Here is a 20,364-nt window from a genome sequence, read left to right as displayed (position 1 = left end):
GTTTCAGTCCTTGATGAGGCAAATTCGGTTTCTGCAAGTACCTGGATCCTCCCAAAATTATACATACGTCTTCATGGGAGTTTTGAAAACTGCGGCACAATTAAAGCAAAGATGGGCCTTTGTATACTGGGTCACCAATTCCATAAACAGACGATCCAATTGAGAGAAAAAATATGTGCTTTTATTATATGAATATTTGGGCATTACTTAACACTGTTATGTGAGATTGTCAGAAAACTAAAAAAAGAAATGTCCATTAATGTTTGCTTTGTGTTTATGTGGTAGGAAGATAGCCATGGTCTGTCCTCTTCCTGTGGATTTGGGGCTTTGGATGAAGAGCAAGAGCTTGCTTGTTTAGCAAAAGGAAAGCTCAGACCTGTGTGGCCCATCCTTCCGCTTCCTCCTAAAATTCCTAACAAAATGCAAGGGTTCTTCTACCACTGCTGACTCGAGGACCTGTCGGAGGTAAAGAGAGCAGCAGGAGGATGATGTATTCAATTTTAGGAGGTCGGGGAATGCTGCCTTGCTATTGTCAGGACCAAGCAAGGATGGAGAGGGCAGAGGCTCTTGGGATGGCTTTCCATGTTTACTAGGTCTCCCCTTGTGCCTCAATAGGTCCTGATCCCTGAATTTACATGAAGTTATAGAGGGTGTGTTGGGCCCTGGTGTGAGACTGTTGCTCCTATAAAAATAATTGGCTTTGAGACCAGGTTAATGTGTCCTATTGAAATGGAAAGGGGAAAAATGGCAGCTCCTTTCTCTGGATTTCACTTTGGCTATGGTTGGTTGTATACCCTCTGTGCAGAGAAGATTCTATTTGCAAAAAAACCAACTATGCCAGGCTTCACATGACTGTAGCAGACCCTGGCAGAGCCCATCAAGTGCATACTGGTTCTCTTTTATTCTAATCTGGTTTAAAGAGCAATGATTCCTATTTCATATTAGAGATTAAAAAAAAAAAGAAGTGGAGGAGAGAGACAGACAGACATATCAGAGCATGGGCCAGGACTTACTGAATTTTGTGTGTATTTTATTGTTAAGAGGGTATTAGAAAATGTATGACTAATGACGTGTGGTGTCTTTATACCACGTGTTATATCTTATACTAGAAGGTACTTGGAAATAAATATTATCACTAATTTTGAAACAAAATGTGTTTTGGTGTATACAATTATTATTGCCTTTGTTTAATATTTTTGTTTTCAGTTGTGACATAGTCTACTAATTGAGTCACTTTACTGTATTAGAAGTGACATTTCTAATGCAATACTAATTTCAGAAGTATATTTATTTTCAGTGTTTGCATTTTTATTTTTTTACCATTGAACTACTAAGGCAAAGAACATTGCTGAGCAGAGATGATGTGTTTTTTAACATCAACGGCAGAATTGTGTCCCCCAAATGCACAGACTTTACATATGTACATTTTAATTTCATCGCTTTTTTAATATGGTAAAAATTTCCCCCAGTTCCAGGCTTGTGTATATACACGCCCCGCCCCTAAAATAGTAGTGTGCTTGTTCTAGGATGAAATTATTAACTCACGAGTTTTAAAAAGGCATTGAGATCCATCCATGGACATTTTTGCCTGGTCTTGAAAACAGTAGTCCCCTCTGCAAAAAGGTCTTAAGGGACACTACCAATCCCTGCAGAGTCAAGGAGAACTAGACCTGCTTCCTCGCAGCATTCTTGAGAGCTAAATCAGCTGCTAGTTATTAATACCCCTGTCTTCTGAGCACAGGGTCCTAAGGAGAAGCCCTAGGGTGTAAAAGAAAAACACAGGAAAGCAAATGCATTGAGGATGGGGAGGGTTGAAGGGAAAAGCAGAGAAAGGATGTCATCCTCAGGAGGTAGTTTATCTGGAAATCAGTCAACTTAAACCCCCCAGTGGCCTCTACAAAAATATTAACAAACTCCTAGAAAACCTCACTGTGTGCCACCCACCTGCTCCTCTCTATTTCTAAAAATAGGTCCACAGACATCCATGGCAGATAGGGATTCCCATGCAGAAGACAAGAGAGATCTGAGAGCAGCAGTAATCTTGGCCAAGGACAGAGGGAAGCGGGGGTGCAGGCCCTCCCCTGGCCAGTAACCTGTGACTTCTCCCAGAAAGCTGGCATGTCATAAAATAGTTCCCCACTGAGATGAGCAAGACAATATTCAAAAAAGAAGAACTGAAATTGTAAAGTAGCCACCTCTGGGATAATTGGGAACCTTGTTTTGGAGGCTGAGGGTATCTGGGTTTGAAATCTTTGTGTTAGTAGCTGTGAGAAAATGAGCAAGTTACTTTTGGGGCTTGGTTTTCTCATCCATGAGACGTGGGATGGGATATCCTCACTGGGTTGCTGGAGACTTAAAATAGAACATGTGTGTGAAAGTGTGTCAAACACTAGACAGTGTGATGTTCTTCAGGGGTAAGAAAGAGTGGACAGGAGGGAAGGACACAGCTGCTGGGTGGAGTAGATAGATGCTAACTGACAGCATCTCTCTTTTCTAAGCTGAAGCTCTTGTCTGCATCTGGCTCTCTGCTTCACTGGTCAAAACCAAGACTTGACCCATTTGCACGGAGTTGGTCTTATCTCAGCATTGAACATGAACCAGGCCAAAAAAGGCCAGTGGGTGAGACCAGGAAGTGTGTATTTGCTCCGTGTGGGGATCCACCTTCTAGTTTGAGAATATTCCTCCATCTCTTCTCTGTGGCTCTTTTCTTCTATTGAAGTAGCCTTGAGCTTACATTAATAACAGATGGCTTTGGTGAGTGGGGACAGAAGGGACTGGGTGGTTTCCTAAGCTGTTTCAGCTAGTCTGTGGGACACTGAAGAATCACCCACAGTATAACATCAGAGGTCATCTTCCCAGGGATAGGAGGACCTGTTTGTCAAACCCTAAGTGTCAGATACTAGGATGGTGCTGAGTCAATACTGGCACACTGAGTCTTGGAACTTCTTCTGGACTGTGAGAGCATGGACTGGGTCTGTTTTGTTCACTGCTGCATTTCCAGTGCCCAACATGGTGCTTGATGCAGAGCAGAGGCTCAGTAAACTGCTATGGGATGAGAGAAGGAATGAAAAGTTCTTGTTCTTAAAGTCTCCACCTAGAAATTTTAAGTATATGGTTTTATCTCACTTTATTTAGACTGCAGGTGACTTTTTGAAACGTCCCTAATCAGAACATGAGCACACTCATAAACTCTCACGTAGCTACTGTGCGAAGAACTCAATATATACACCTTGTGTGGACTGCAGTTTACCCAACTCAGTTTTCAAGGTCTCCATTCTCTGAACTAAACCTCAAATCATGGTAAACCATAAACCCTGGCTATATCCATGATGTGAAATATACGGAAAATAATGCTAGGGAGCCATCCTCAAAGTGCCACAAAGTTCTTCAACCCGCTTAGAAAACAGATGCCTGAAATGTCCAGTGGGAAGGAGTGGATACAAAGACCCTTGGATCAAGACTGTGATCCTTGGTCCAAGACTAGGTAGTCACCCTGCACTCTTCCACCCAAAGGAGATGTTTGGAAAGTTAGTAGCAGTCCACTTTTTGTATTATGAGATAAGGGTGCAGGCTTAGAATAATGATACATTTTCATTGTTATGGTCAGAGAATGTTCCTGATTATCTTCTTTGTATACTCAACCACCAAAGCAAATAGGCTGTAAGTCAGGAAGCACATAGCTTGTGGAGGAAAATATTGGGTCAGTCTGTGTTCGAGGCATCTGGGACTCAAGATTTCTTCTTTAACAGGTAGTACCCACAAGAGTTAGTGATGAGGAAATAGGGAATGAAAGGGTTTTAAAAACAAAAATAAAATCTCCTTTTGAACCATAAGGACCAACTAGAAATGCAAGGCCTAAGATGAAACTACACTTAGTTTGGAGGAAAAAGAATTCTTCTAATAATGCCCTTTAATCAGGAATTCACCTACTGCACCAAAATATAAATATTCCCCAGATAAAATTACTGGTATTTTGTGGTTCTCATTCAAATCGAGGGTCATTCCAGTAAATGCTATCAGAAGACTCATGGTGAGTCAGCAGGCCAGAGTCATATCTACTATCTTGACTCCATAACATTGATTTTTGTTCATCCTGAAATTCATGAGGGAATATTCTCTTGTATTCTTTATTCCTTGAAGATTTCCACGTTTCATTAGAAGATGTTACATTTTGCTGTTGGAGACACTGGCTTCCCTTTTAATTTGAGAGAGTGGCACTTTCTTATGTGGTCTACCCTGGAGCTCTACTCTCAGCAAAGATGGAAGCAGGGAGAAGGTGGGAGTTGAGGAGACATTTCAGAATAAGGAGCAGTGCTAAGAGAAACAAAGGGTAGGGAGTTGTGGGAATTTTTGATAACAGAGGGAGACTCTGAATCTTGGGATTAAACATTCTAATGACTGAACCTCACTGTCTTAATATGTACATAGTTGTATTGCTAAGTTCTTCATCTGCATATATTTGGCAAATAATGAGTCAGTCTTATTTTGCTGTAATTGGCAGGGATAGAAGGATCTCTGTATACAGCTGGTAGATAGGGCAATATGTTCTAAAGAAGTGAATGGTCAGCCACGTCACTGCCTGGATTAGTGGGAGTGACAAGAAAAGGTAATCAGATACCTGGTAGCAAGACAAGGTAGGCCCTTCTGGATGCCCTTGTGGCCTTATTTAAATTATAAACCCCAGTTCCTCCCATTTCGTTGTAAAAAGTAATCTGTCAAACCACAGCATGAGCTGAGTCTTCTAGGGGGTCAGAAAATAATAATTGTTAATGAGACCTGTCTGTATGTGAAATAGTCAATTGAATTCACATAGCTTATTTTTTTAAGTTCCTAAATATCACAAGGACATTACATAGTTAAAGTCAAGTTTAGTTTTTCAATGTTTAAATTGTCATACTAGTTTGCATATATAACCCCCCGCCCCCACAGATATGAATTTTTTAAAGAGGCCTTGTTAAAATAACAACAACAAATTCAGGTTATAACTTGCATAGATTAAATAGATGTGGGTCAAATAAATAAATAAATAAATAAATAGATGTGGGTTTCATTTGGGAAAGTGTTCAATGCCTGGGTCAAGTTTCTGGAAAGCAGGAATGAATATAATTACTTGAGCCCTGAAACAGCTGCTAGGGCATTGGGGTTATCTCTATCCTCGTGACCCACTTAAAGGAAGGAAATGAATTGGAGATGTGACTTAGCAGTTCTCTTTCCCAGCCCTCAGAGCTAATATATCTCTTGTGGATAGAGCACTAACTGGAATGTTAAAATTTTTCTCCTACTTAATTTGGGGGGAAATGTCCTTAGAATACATGTCAATTTTTTTTTTTTTTTTGCTTTTATGATCATAGATCAAGTAAACTTGATATACCTACTCCTACCTAAGCATATATACACATGCATGTTAGAAAGTTTCGTTTTGTCTATCTCTGCGGAATGATAGCATATTTGGTTAGGTAGGCCTTAAATTGGATAGCTAATGCCAGAAAAAAATGACCATCTGGCATCAAAAGTGGTAAGAATTAACACATAATAAAGGAGGTTAGCCATTGGTGGAAGGAACCTATCTTAAAAGTAGAACTCAAGGCAGTATTTTTGAGAGAGGGGAGTGAAGAACTGTGTTGTACCTTTGTTGTGGTGGTATATTTGTATTTGTCAAAACTCCTAGAACTCAAATGAATTTTTTCTGTGTCTAATTTAAAAGTTTAAAAATATTTTTCAAAAACAAAAAATGCTGCTCTGAACATTATTATTAAAAAAAAAGTAATGGTGGATATTTGAGAAGTATTCAACAGTAGTCAAGGAAACCAGACTCTACCCTCTAATCCTCTTTGGAATGCATGTAATAACATGGGTATGGTATATGAAGAGGGGAACTCAGTTGTAAGTATTTGATGATCTTAGTTACTGCTCTTTTCAAAAGGAAGACTTTGAATATGGCCCATATACCAGTTTTTTGTGTTTTTTTTTGTTTTGTACGCTATTCAGCAAGAATATTATGGGGGCACAGATAGTGCTTTAAGTTATCCTTCAAGGTCTAATCTGTGACCCTGATTGCATGTGCAGTAAAGAATCTTCTATAACTTCTCCAACATTTTTGAAATATAAAGTCTACCATCAGTGGACAAGATCAATCTGGTCACTAGGAAATATATTTCTACCTTCTGTAAATGAATAGATTGGTATTGACATTCAGGTCCATAGGTAACTCTTGTGAATGAACTATTTCCCTTAAGAGTGATTCACTGGGTGCTTTTATGAAATAGAACACATGAATGACCAAATCCACAGACCAAGTCCTGAGTCACGAGCAGTCCCAACAGCCGCTGCTATCCCATGCAGTCTACCTGAGCAATCAGCTGCCTTCTTTTCTTTGATACCTTTTTTCGGATATATTAGCCAGACTGTCCTGAGATTGTACAGCACAGGAGGCAGAGAGAACCTCACCTATTGGAGGCTTTATGGACAGTTATAGGTGGAACTTTTCTTTCTATCAGAGCTGGAAGAAAATCCCTCACTTCTTTTCGTAATTATCTGATGTTTTACTCACTGACTCCTTCCTGTGCGGCTAGCCACCTTTCTATGTAGGTAGGTATTTTATATTTCTAACAGAATCTGGAAAATCAGAAACTTCCTGGTGCCTTATCTATTTTTGGAATCGAGTAATTGTGTGGGAAATTATCAGACAAATCCCATGCTCTAGCTTGCTCTTCCTCCCTGATTCCAAGCAGAATTTTGATGTTACCTGAAAGGAGGTATAACTGCTTGACTTGCCCTGTCCTAGTCCAACCCAGGGCAATGTCACGTCAGTGAACTGCCAAGAACACCTGTGATGAGGAAGGTGGTTTAGTTGAGGTGTAGCGGTGACTAGAGTTTTGCTTTTCAGAAGGCCTGGGCCCCTTTGCTTCTTCCTATTATGGGATCATTAGCCTATGTGTGCCCTATTCCTCTGACCTGGAAGGTGGCATTCAGTCCTCTTACACTGAAATAATATGAATGAATGTGGGAGGGCTCTGGAAATGCCCATTGATCAAATGCTACAGAGGGACTGTATCCCCATAGAGTAGAACATGCCCACATTCTAGCAAACAATATTCTAGGAAGGAGGGACCTAAGAATTTCTCTCACTTATTCCACAACTGCATGTGGCCCCATGATTCTCTGTGCACATGTCCATTAGTCTCGTGGAAATGCCTTTCCTAACTTCACCTTTTATTTTTATTTTTATGTGGAGAAAATTCCTGTTCTATGTCTGTCTTCTGATTGGTGATCACTTTTCATCCTGGCTACCAGTTTTCCCCTCACACTTTTTAGTTCAGGATCTTCTCATTGAACTAATAAACTGCTTCATGTTGAGTTTTCTATTAATTCTGCTCACTAAAAGCATTCTGGGAAAATACATACATACATTTATCTCATCATGTACTTGCACCCATAGCCTGTCTCTCGAAGGAAATACAAGAATCTAGTAACACTCATTGCCTCTGAGGAGGAAGACTGTATGGCTGGTGGAGGAACGCTTGGGAGTCCAGCAGTTGAGTTCAGGATGGAGCATTGCCTGCTAATCCAGAGCTGGTGCCCTATGGGTGTAAGGTTCCTGGGTAGAGAGGAAACTTATAATCATATACCTTTCAACTTCTATTTTTGCATAACGACTTAGCTGTTCAAATACTTGCATTAATAAAGTAAAACTTCATACTGACTTTCAAACAGCAGATATTCAGACGAAATTAGACTTGGGATCCCTTTCCTTTTGAGTGCTGAAGAATTCTCTTGAAGCATTTCTTTGGACTCCTCAAGTTTTCTACCCAGGATCTCTGATGCCCCTGGCAGAGTTAATCCTGGTTTACACTTTGGGCATTCAGCTTTATGACACAGGGAAATGAGTGTAAGCAATTGCAAGGACTCAGACTTGGGAAAGCCTCCCGAAAGGCTTCACTCAGCAAACCGCTTCAGGTGCTTCCCATGTGCCTGCACTGTGTGGGAGCCAGAGGACAATGTCTAATAAGCCCAATGCTAACTTCAAGGAATTCACCATCTGGGAGAAGAAACTGACAAACATATGTGGAAAAAACTACTCCAGGAGCTACAACTGAGGATTCTTGAATTCGCAGGCTGATTTACTGATGAGAGAACAAGCAGCAGGATGACATTTCTTTGACATAAAACATTTTCTTCCAAGGGGCACCTGGGTGGCTCATTTGGTTAAGTATCCAAGTGTTGATTTTGGCTCCGGTCATGATCTCAAGGTTTGTGGGCTCAAGCTCTGTATCGGGTTCTGCACTGACAGTACAGAGATTGTCTCTCTCCCACTCTCTCTGCCCCTCCCCTGTTCTCTCTCTCTCCAAGTAAATAAATAAACTTTGTTTTTATTTATTTTAAACTGTTTATTTTTGAGAGAGAGAGAAAGAGAGAGCCCATGAGTGGGGTAGGGGAGGCCGGGAGCAGAGGCTCCAAAGCAGACTCCGTGCTGACAGCACACAGCCCTATGTGGGGCTTCAACTCACAAACCAGGACGTCATGACCGGAGCTGAAATTGTCTGCCCTTTAATTAATTGCACTAAGAAAAGCAGGTGTATATAAGACAAAAAAATAAATTACATTCAACTTTGGAAGTTCAGATAAAGATGAGCCTGATCTGAAGATTCATAGTAATTACAGATTCACACACTCCAAATATGACCAATCCAGTTTCTGCATTCTGCCCATCACTGAGTTTTTCGTTGGCTCCTTCCCCAGTGCTGAGAAGGAACTTTAGGATGCCAAGGATGAGACCCTTCAGTCTGGGGCAATGTCAGGTCCTCCCCCCAGGGCCCTACAGTAATTAAGTTGTGTAAAAGCTTCTTCCAGGGTAAAAGTTGAATCTTATTTATGTCATTGCAGAATCATAAAATGTCAAAACACAGGCATGCTCCAGCCCTCAGAGAGCAGTCGTCCCTCCTTCCTCTCAGCTCCTCAGGTTTGTGCCTCTAACGACCTGCTTCCCCACAACACTGTCATCCCCTTGAGGTCCAGACTAATTCCTAAACTTTTCAGAGTCTTCACTGCCTTGTGCAATGACTAGGACTTACTAACATTTTTAAGTGATAAATTTTCAAATTGCAATAATTTTCTAGTTGTAAAATGACCTTGTTCTGTTTGTTAGCACTAACTGGTAGATAAAACTACAAAAAAGTCTATGGAATTCTTTCCTTGTACTCTTTCCCTTCTACCTCCCTTCTAACAAATAGGCAGAATGCTTTGTTGTTGTTTAGGATTAGTCATCAAAAGAAACATAATTTGTTTTCAGATCTGGTTCATCTTGTTTTTTGATCACAAATGTATTTTATATTCTATTCTGTTCCAATCATGTGCTATGTGTTGTATTTAGAGAGTCATCCTAGAGGGTAATACTTACATTCATAAGAAGGAATATATTCATATTAGAATCCATAACTTTGACATAACTCATTTATTTTCCATACCTTGGGTGCTTATTGCATTAAAATGTAATAATACTCCAGGATTTTTAATTGCCTCAACATGTCTCATTCTAGGATTTTTCTTTGTTAATTTCTCCCTTTAATAAGTTTTCTCCTATATACCCCAAATGCTAACTTTATGTAAAAAAATAAGGATGGGAGCGAGAGAGGGAAGGAGGGAGGGGGGAAACCAAGAATTCAGCTTGCCAACCTCTTCCATCTGGACCCTGCATTTTTGGGTGATTATTAGAAAATCTTGTCCACTCTTCCTTAGAAATGACTCTGAGCTTTCTGTTTCCATTCCTAGATCTAGGACTGTAGTCCCAGTGCTTACTTCACTCCCAGGTTACTTTCAACAGTTCCGTCCACTCTTCCAGACCTTTTTCCTCCATCTTTAAAAATCTCTTGAATGCCAGTGTCAAATCCACATTGTAAAAAGTCATCACTGTTTCTAAGATAACACTCTGTTCAGGAGCCTGCAACCAAAGTGTATAGATATTGCTATACATAGTGTGTAGAGCTTGCTAATCACTGTTTCAATATTCATTCCTCCTCCTTCCTTTAAAAACAGAACCCTGATTTTGCTTGTAGTGACAATGTGCCCAGGCAAAACACTAGCCTGTTCAGACATCCCTTCAGTTAGGGGTTACCTTGTACCACATTTCTGGCCAGTGAGATATGAGCAGCCAGTTGCCAGGGATTTCTGAGAAAGATTTTGCATTTCTAATGTGGAAACCACTTGCTTTATCTTTTCCTTTTTTTTTTTTTTCCTTTCTGCCTGGAATGTGGATCGGAGGCTGGAAGGGGAGCAGTCCTATCACAACCATGGAGCAGCCAAGTTAACGATAATGCTTTCCACAGAGCGTAGTAGAGGAGAAAAGGGAGATTGTCAGTATGAAACTCCTGTACTCTCTTGCTGGTCTTCTTGTTATTGGATAAAATGAATCCTTTACTTATTCAGAGTTCTGCGGCTTATAACTAAACACAGTCCCCCCCTGATACGCAGAGCAATGCAAACTCTTCTCCCTGACGTTCAGGTGCTTTAGAACAGATTCATCTCGATTCCTCTTCTCGCTAAGATCCTCTCAACCCCAGTGAGACCAGGCTTTCACTGTTCTGGACATGGAGCACAGTGATTTCTACCTCTGTGTCTTTGTTAAGACTGGTCAGCCATCCATGAATATTCCTTCCATTGATCCATTCCATCCTTCCAGGCTGAACTAAAGTTCAGCTTCTTGCTGGAGACCTTTCCACCTTACTCTTACTACTGGTTACTTTCCCCTTCTTTCAGATTGTGTTGTATCATCCCACTCAACCCTGTGTTAAAGACAGTTTTTTCCTTTCTTTATTGCACTCTGGTTCTTTTGTGTTTAGGTTTTGTTTTCCCATAAGCTCCCTTCAGCCTGGCTCCACACTCTTCTGTCTGCCATTGTGCCCTACATGGTTCTGATTGCCATGAAGTTACTCAATACAGAGCTATTGCCTGGTTGGGATTTTCTTACTATGTATTGCTTTATCTGCTTTAAAAATTTTTTTCAATTTTTTAATGTTTATTCCTTTTTGAGGGAAAGAGACACAGAGTGTGAGCAGGAGAAGGGCAGAGAGGGAGGGAGACACAGAATCCAAAGCAGGCTCCAGACTCTGAACTGTCAGCACAAAGCCTGACGTGGGGCTCAAACTCACAAACTGTGAGATCATGACCTGGGGTGAAGTTGGATGCTTAACCAACTGAGCCACCCAGCTCACTGTTATCCAGTTATCACTCACCCACTCCTGTTATCCGGTTTTTAAAACGCATTTGTCTGTGGCTCTAAAAGGACATGTGAATTTAGGCTGTATTTCCATCTAATAAGTTAATATTCCAATAGGCTGCCAATTCAGAATTGGTATGAATTTGCCAATTGGAGAAATGTGCAGCAGCAAACATTGTCATTGTGAATTATTGCTGTGACTATTATGGTGAAGTCACACATTATTGATAGAACATTTGCTGGCATTGGAGATCACTCTCCAGACCTTGAAATCTGGGTTTTCAGCATTAGGAGGATGTGAGATGAGGATCCTTTGGACCCCGTTTCTTCCTGCCTCACAAAGACTACGGAGGCCACTTAAAACACTCCGTTTGGGTGAAGGGCCACAGACCTGCTGTCAGGCTCCTCTGTGAGCTGGGCTGCCCCAGTGGGCTAAGCCAGCCCAATACTCTCCGCAGAGGGTGACCTTTCTGGTCTTCTACTGAATGCAAAGAAAGAAAGGAGGAGAGGGAGGGGAAAACAGCATGTTTGATTAAGCCTCTGGGGATTTAGTCACTCTTGTATGAATTAGAAATAATCACTGGACTTATATAATGGACAGTTTTGCATTCTTCCTTGGACTCTTCAACTGCAAAAAACAAAAAGGACATCAGCACAAGGAGGGGGTTCCAAATTCAGAATGAGGGTTATTGTAATTTCTCACCTTTCTATACGAATTTTTCTTCAATGAGATATCATCACATTAATATACTGTCTTTCTGTCTGTCTCAGACATGCATAAATATGCATGCATATACCCACAAGCCACATAAAGCTATATTTTATCCAAGTTGTTATATTTTTTGTGTGTCGTATTAACAAATATATCCATTTTGGAAATATGTATAGAGGTTCCTCAAGAAATTAAAAATAGAACTACCATATGATCAGCAATCCCACTTCCGAGTATATATCCAAAGGGGAAAAAAAAACTATTATCTTGAAGGAGATAACTACACTCACATGTTTACTGCAGCATCATTCACAGTAGTCAAGAGATGGAAACAACCCAAGTGTCTGTCAATGGATGGATGAATCAAGAAATATATATATAATAGAACATTATTCAGCCTTAAAAAAGAAGGAATCCTGGCATTTGTGACAACATGAATGTGCCTGGAGAGCATTATGCTAAGTCAAATAAACCAGACAGAGAAAGATAAATACTTCATGGTATCACTCACATGTGGAATCTAAAAGAAAAAAAAACTGAACTCATACAAACAGAGAGTGGAAAAGTGGTTGGCAGGGGCCAGGGTGTAGAGGAAATTAGAGGGAGGCTGGTAAAAGAGTATAAACTTTCAGTTATGAGATGAAAAATCTGAGCATCTAATGTAAAACATGATGACTGTACCTGATAACACTGTACTGTATATGTTGAGAACTCTTAAATGTTCTCACCAAAAAGAAAGGTATGGGGCGGGGGTAAATACGTGGGGTAATGGATGTATTAGTTAACTAGTTGGGGGGAATCCTTTCACAATGTGTATGTGTATCAAGTCATCACATTGTTTAAATATATTGGAATTTTATTTGCCACCTATACTTCAGTAAACCCAGAAAAAAAAATGGGGAATTCTCTTCAAAGATAAAGTCCTCCTAATCCCTTAAAACATTGGCATGAGTGTGTCTTATAGAATCACAATCCCTAGTGTAAGAAATTGCAATGGCTTTGTTATTTGCTGTATTAATCTCTGTTTTAAAAAATTTCATTAGCAAACCAAGCCAATAAAAATCATGGGGAACATGAAATAATCATTTCTTTTGGGACAGACCTTGGGGCAGATGCCCACAGGACCCGCTCATAATGTCTGTGAGGTGCTTTGGGGGTCATCTGAGGAGTCTCTGAGGCCTCAAGGGCTCAAGAGTGACCACCAGTCTACTGCTGTAAATTGATCTCTGAGCCGTCTCTTGCTCACCTCGGGCAAGGCCCATGGGGGTGAGGAAAGAAGGGACTCTCCTGCAGGGATGAACAAGATGCAGTGCCTTTCTTCGGGGAGCTTGGCACCTATTGAGGAAACACGCTAGAGACTGCAGGATCACAGATTATCTGAGTTGGAGGGGACGTAAAAAGTCAAAAACATAAGCCACATTAGAAGTCTCTTAACCATTCAGGTTCTTGGTTTCCACATTTATAAAATGGGGCTGATGTTGCCTACCTTAGTAGTGAATTGAATGAGATCATGCATCTTGTTGTTGTTTTTTTTTTTAACATTTTATTTATTTCTGAGAGAGATAGAGACAGTGTGAGCAGGGGAGAGTCAGAGAGAGTGGGAGGTACAGAATCTGAAACAGTCTCCAGGCTCTGAGCTAGCTGTCAGCACAGAGCCCAACGTGGGGCTCCAACCCAAGAACCATGAGATCATGACCTGGGCCAAAGTCGGATGCTTAACTGACTGTGCCACCCAGGTGCCCTGAGATCACGTATCTTGTTGAGTGCCTGCCGATAATAAGTGTAGTTCAATCTGCTTTTAGTATTATCATTGTTATGAAGTCAGCAAATTGTGTTCAATAAATGGTGCTGATGATAGGATATCACTTCAGAGTGAAGCCATCAGTTAATAGTGGGTGGAAGGGGAAGGAGGGAGGGGGCATGCTGGCAGTAAATTACTGAGGAGAAGATATGTCCCTGTGAGGCTGCTTCTGGTTACAGTGATGAATCTGGGCTGTCCAGTGAGGGTCTCCTGTGGTGAGTCAGCCTATAGAAACTAGGCTCAGGGGACACAGGACACCACTTGTCCTGAACAAGAAGCAGGCATCTAACCACAGCCCTGTCCCTAGCTCTGAGTGCTAACAGAGCTTACTATAAGCAAAGAAGTGAACTATGACCCCACAGTGTTGATGCTTGGATCATCCTAAAGTTACATAAGCTCCCATCCTCCAGCTTTTCCACAGCCCCAAGCTTTATTTCAAGTGCGTGCTCAGAAAAAATCTTTGCCATTCATTTCTTTATTCTCTGTCTTACCCCACTGGACCATAAACTCCGTGAGACCAGTTCATTGCCTGTTCTATTCACTGTTGTACCCACCCAGAAGAGTACCCTGCACCTAGTAGGTTAGCACATAGGAATCACTTTGGAACTTTTAAATACATAATACCCACCCCCACACCTAAAAACAACGCCGTGCCTAGACTCTCCCCAGATCTTAAATTACACCAGGATCTCTGGGGTTGGGGATCCAGCATTGGTATATTTTAAGAGCTCTCTAGGTGATTCTCACAGCCATCCAGGGTTAAGAATTAATTCAAGGAGGTTTGCTCTGTTGAATATAAATGACAGAACTTATATAGAAGGGAAAGGTGAGTGGGCATAGGGTGGTAGAGGAAGGATTCTGATGGAGGAAGCCCTGTGACATCCTTCTCTTTCTCCCACACAACCAAGCTACTAGAAATGGGTCTAGAGGTGATAAGATTCTTCTCTTCGACAAGGCTGTTGATGAGGCATAGCCCATGCCACGGCCATTTTGGGGTCCAAGTAATCCACAAAGGGAAGAATCCTGGGAAGGTCAGGCTGTGCCTGGTGGTGGTCGGGTACCACCAGTGCACCATTCGAGTGCATATGAGTCTTAGACTAGAGAGCCTTCCTCACCACTTTTTCCTCCCAAGCCCCAACCTACCCCAAGGTCCTGCCTAGCTGTCTGCTAAGAAGCTGGGCTGCAGATTTGGTCTCCCATAAGGGATGGTTCTTCTTGGCTCTTCTAACCTGCAAAGCTTGACAATGAGGAAGAGAGTTCAAGAAGGTTTTCTCCCTGCATGACTATGATACTTCTGAAAGGTTGAGCTGTGGGATTTTTTTCTCTCACTTCTCTCTTGGAAATCACCTCCATATGCTGATTGGACTGTAGGATAAGACTTCTTCTTTACATTGAGAAATCATTTCCCATTATATTTAGGAAGCAAAGTGGAGCTGCTGTTTTTTTCAGCTTCCTTAGTGGCTTTTAATGCCATTTGTCAGGTTTGGTTATCTTTGAAAGAAAATATTTTTTCATTTTTGTACAATAAGTGACTAAATGCAGAGTCTTCCCGTGTACTTTGATTGATAGTTCACACCTTTTAGAATGTCCAGCTCATATTTTTAGAAAGAAATAGCTGGTACTATTGACATTTAATTCCATTAAGATACCTCATCCAATTTCACCTGTCCCACATAGGATACACAGGTTATTAGAAAATATTCAGTGACACTAATCCTAATGTCTATATTAAGTGTAGAAGAAAGGTAGAGTAATGCTTTTAATATCCTGGAAGCTGAGCTAATGACTTCGAAGTGGCTGATGTTTAGAAAGCCATTGTGGCAGGAAAAGATGACTATTTTAGGTGCTGTTGGTATCTGCAGTGAATGGGAGTGGGTCTTTGAAACTGGAGTTGAACAAGCAGGTTTTTATTCCTGGGTCAGTGTGAGTTTTACAAAGGTCTTTGCTAATAATCAGTGGTATTAATAGTAAAATAATATCTGTCATTAACTGAGGACTCACCACATGCAAGGTTTTTAACATGGATTATCTCATTCAATCACTACTATTATTAATCCCTATTTTACAGATAAGGAATTTGAGGAATTTTAGGTATAAATTATTTGTCTAAGGTCACATAGCCTGAAAGTAGCAGCTCTTAGCCAGGTTTTGGTAAACTTTTACTGTAAGAGTCAGAGAGTAAATATTTTTGGCTTTGGAAGGCCTACAGTCTGTTTCAACTATTCAACCTGCTATTGTAAAGAAAGCAGCCTATAGTAGCCGAGTAAACAAATGGGAGTGGCTGTGTTCCAATAAACCTTTACATACAAAAACAGGTGGCCAGGCTGGATTTGGCCTGGGGCTGTCATTTGCTAACTCCTCTTAGCCAGGACGCTAAACTCTCTTTTGAGGCCTGTCTTGGGATTCTTCTGTTCTAATAACCCTCTTTGAAGAACTTTTACATTTACATATGAGCTGTTGCAAACACTAATCAAGCCTACTTACACAATGGCCTACTGGGCAAATAATTGAGTTTTTTGATGAATCCTAATCCTCATTGCCAGCAGCACTCTAAATGTTATGATAGGAAAGAGCTTTTAGATGAGAGGGATTATAAACCACACAAGGACTCTTCAGAGGAAAGCCTCCAAGTACGCTTAACTCTCTGGAGATTTTGAGCTGCCAGGCTAGAAGAGGCTGTGCAGGGGCTGTGCAGGGGCTGTGCATGCTTTTTATGTACTCCTTCCATGCAAGTTTCAAGGTGGCACTCAAAAATACACAATACTGGGGTACCTGGGTGGCTCAGTCGGTTAAGTGTCTGACTTCGGCTCAGGTCATGATCTCAAGGTTCGACAGTTTGAGCCCTCCATCCGGCTCTGTGCTGACAGCTGGAGCCTGGAGCCTACTTGGGATTCTGTGTCTCTCTCTCTCTCTCTGCCCCTCCCCAGCTCCCTTGTTCTCTCTTTCTCTCTCTCAAAAATGAATACACATTAAAAAGTTTTTAAAAAATTTTAAATATATACAGTACCAACAAGATAAGAGAACTAAAGAAGATGGAGCATTATATAACTTAATCCTTACATCAGTCCTGCAGGACAATTATTCTTTCTAAGATGAGAAATAGAAGCTCAGAAAAGAAGTTGCTTGCCTGAGGCCAAGAACAAATAAGTGGCTGAGTTGACATTTCATCCCAGATGTGCCCACTTTCATTCTATACCTTCTGTCAGGTCATGCTGCCGTTTCATGGTGGACTGTTCCCCTCACCTTGCTTCAAAACTTAATCACAGACTCACTTAAATTTGGAAAGTCAGTTAAATTTGATACTCTACTTACTCCTTTCTCCAGAAAGGAGAATAAGAAACCTTGGTATACCCTACTTGCTTTATATAGTTGCTGTAATAATCAAACAAGGTAGAGCATGTGAAGGAAGGATCCTTGCAAAAGGTGAAACATGCTATAGATGTGCAGTGGTGGCATCTATCAGGGAACTGGTAATGATTCTGGTGAGGCAGGCCCTTTCCCCTCCTCACCACACTGCTGGCCACTGAAAGTATTCCCCTGCACCCAGGGGACCCTGGCCACTGAATCATTCAGATTGCCCAAGTCTGGGAAGGAATTGGTCCCCAAAAAATCCCCTGAAATCAACCCAAAGCTCAGGAACTTGGAAAAGGTTACAGAATAGTCATCCAATTTCTAGTCACATAAGTGACTCTTAGAAACACACATATTAAGTGTCATTGTTATCCCTCCCCACACTGTGTTCATTCTACTTCTATTCCTCTAGTTTCAGAATGGACTTTTTTCCCCTCAAGATGAGTGTGAATCCAACCATATTTTCCAGACTGATCTCCTGTCCATTTGTTTCAGCAACATGGTAGGGAGCGATTGTACCCACTTCATTCAAAGCCTGGAACTCCACCCCACTGGGGAGAGGGTTGCATGTGTCTTTGCCTTAAACCTGTGACTATTTATTTATTTATGGTTATTTATTTTTTCTGAGAGAGTCAGAAAGAGAGCCTGAGTAGGGGAGGGACAGAGAGAAATGTGAGAGAGAATCCCAAGCAGGCTCCACATTGTCAGTGCGAACTGGATATGGGGCTCCATCCCATGAACCCTGTGATCATGACCTGAGCCGAAACCAAGAGTTGGATGCCCAACCAACTGAGCCACCCAGGCGCCCCAAACATGTGACCTTTTAAAACCCTTGGCTAAAAAAACTAGAAAAGTTTGAAAATAATTTGATTATAGAAGGAAGAAACATTCCTGTATGTCAAAAATCATGTAAAATTCAAAAGGAAATGGCGGACTGGAAAACTAATTGCAACATATGACAGAGAAACAATATTATCTCATATCTAAGAACTTCAAATCAGTTGCAAATGTGACTCCTTAAAGTGGAAAATTGGACAAAAGCCATCAAAAGGGAATGCACATGAATAGTTCTAAAGAAGGATTTAAAACAAAAAAAAATTTTTTTGGCTAGTTTCAAGTAACACCAGATACCCAATTCTCATGGAATCACCAATAATAGAAATGCTTTGACAAAACATACAGTATTATATCTGGCATACATAAATTGTGTGTGTGTTTGTGTGTGTGTGTGTGCGCGCGCGCACGGATGTGTGTAATCTCCGTGTAATCCCACACCTGCCTGTGACACCTTAGGTGTTTGCGGAGAATGATACCAGAGACAGGGATTGGATTGAGTTTCAGATTTAAAATTTATGATAATACCATATACAAGTATGACCAATAGTTCATCACTGATAATTTTGACAAGGGGAGAAATACAGATCTATATTTCTCAGCCCCTCAAACTCTTGTTTTGCAACAATGTCTCTGGAATTGAAGTATACAAGGCCTGAGGCTCATCTAAGGCTAAACTCACAGGGAGAAAATCCATTCATGAAACTAAATCGTCCTAATGCAAATGACATTTCGTGAGTAGAGAGTACAACCAAAGTGTGAAGGATAGTTTCCAAATCAACGTCAAAGTGTGAAGAAATAGCTGGATCTAAAGTGAGTAGGAATTGTGTGACAAATTGATGAGGTGGTGAGGAGAAGCCAATTAAGATACTGACAGGCTCACTCTGAGCATCTGAATGCTACAGGACTGAATCTGGAAGATTCTAGGTAAAGACTATTTCCTTGGAAGGGTTAGCAAAATAAAGAATTATTTTAAGTGCTTCCCCATACCCTATTGTTTGTTCCTTGGAGCTTTTTGACTTTGAGCAGTTGGGAATAACTTGGTTTTAGTTGATCTCTCTGTCTCTGTCTCTCTCCCCCTCTCCACTCTGCATTACCAGCAACAGGCTGGTTCTGTTAGATTATTAACCTTCTCTCTCTCTCTCTCTCTCTCTCTCTCTCTTTTTTTATGAAAAGGGTACATTTGATAGATAACATCATTTAACAGGGTATTTGGAAAATAGCCCCTTCAAGTTTTCATCTTCATTTATGCTGATTGAGGAAATACTGAGGCTAACTTAAGATAAGCTATTTGAAGGAGTAAATAATGTAATGAATAAATAATAGAACACCTTTTGAATCACCATCCAGTAAGAGGTAACTCATTTGGATTCCATTTCATAACAAAATATGAACAAATTCAGTCTAGAGTTTAGGGAATTATCCCTAATTTCTGAAACCTTTGGTTTTTCAGAGTAAAAGGCTATTCTATAGGCATTTATGAGAAATTTGATGTGGGTGAAGAATGCCTCTACCTGAGAACGTTTTAGGGAGAATCAAACAAGCCACACTTTAGGAGTGTTGTATGGTAGGTTTTATTCTCAATGAAATGAGTCCTGGGCCAATTCATATCTTGTGAACTTCATGTGAAGAAAGAATGTTTGGGATATTCTAGGAAAGAGCATCATACGTGGATGCTCTAAACCTGACTGGTATTATCAGCCATCTGGGTTGTCTCTAGGCTGCTGGCAAATGACTGACATAATATAAAGCCCACAAACTGTTGTGGTTAGCAGAGGAACAAGAAGAAAATCATGAAAGCAGTTGAGATAAGCTGGCTATTAATTCATCAGGATGAATTAAAAGACAAAATGAGCTATCACCACATTAGATGAAGTTGAGCAACTCTATACAATTTCTTTTCAATAACTTTTAAATAATATGAATTCATTGCCATTATAAAGTTTAATACTGAAATGTTTGAAGAAGAAAATGAGCATAGTAATACCATCACCAAGAGTAGCTGTTAACATTTTGGTTTGTTTCTTTCAAGTCTTTTACATGCCTGAATATGTCTTCTTTTCCAACACTACTTACCGTATGTCTCTATACCATATACAAATACCACTGCAGTGGATAACTTTTATACAAAGGTTTTGGTTGAGTCTCTATCATTTCCTTAGATTAGATTCTCTAGAAATAGGATTACTGAGTCAAAGGATATGATTCTTCAAATCTTAGTACATATTGCTAAGTTGATTTCTAGAAAGGTAAACTACTCATTTCCTTAAATGCTTTTTTTTACTTTCTGTGAATCCTTTTGTTTTTGACCTGAAATTATATAAACTGCTAAACTTGACCCAACATTTTTGTAACAGACTAAAAAATAATGCCAGGTTTATTGAAAGAATTATTTTGTGATATTGTGGTAAATTACACTGAGATAATTCTCAAGTTGTAAAAATCACTTTCATA

Source organism: Hyaena hyaena, unplaced genomic scaffold, assembly GCF_003009895.1.
Source record: "Hyaena hyaena isolate Hyena2069 unplaced genomic scaffold, ASM300989v1 scaffold_205, whole genome shotgun sequence".
NCBI classification, from domain to species: domain Eukaryota; kingdom Metazoa; phylum Chordata; class Mammalia; order Carnivora; family Hyaenidae; genus Hyaena; species Hyaena hyaena.
Note: the sequence above shows the minus strand (reverse complement) of the source record.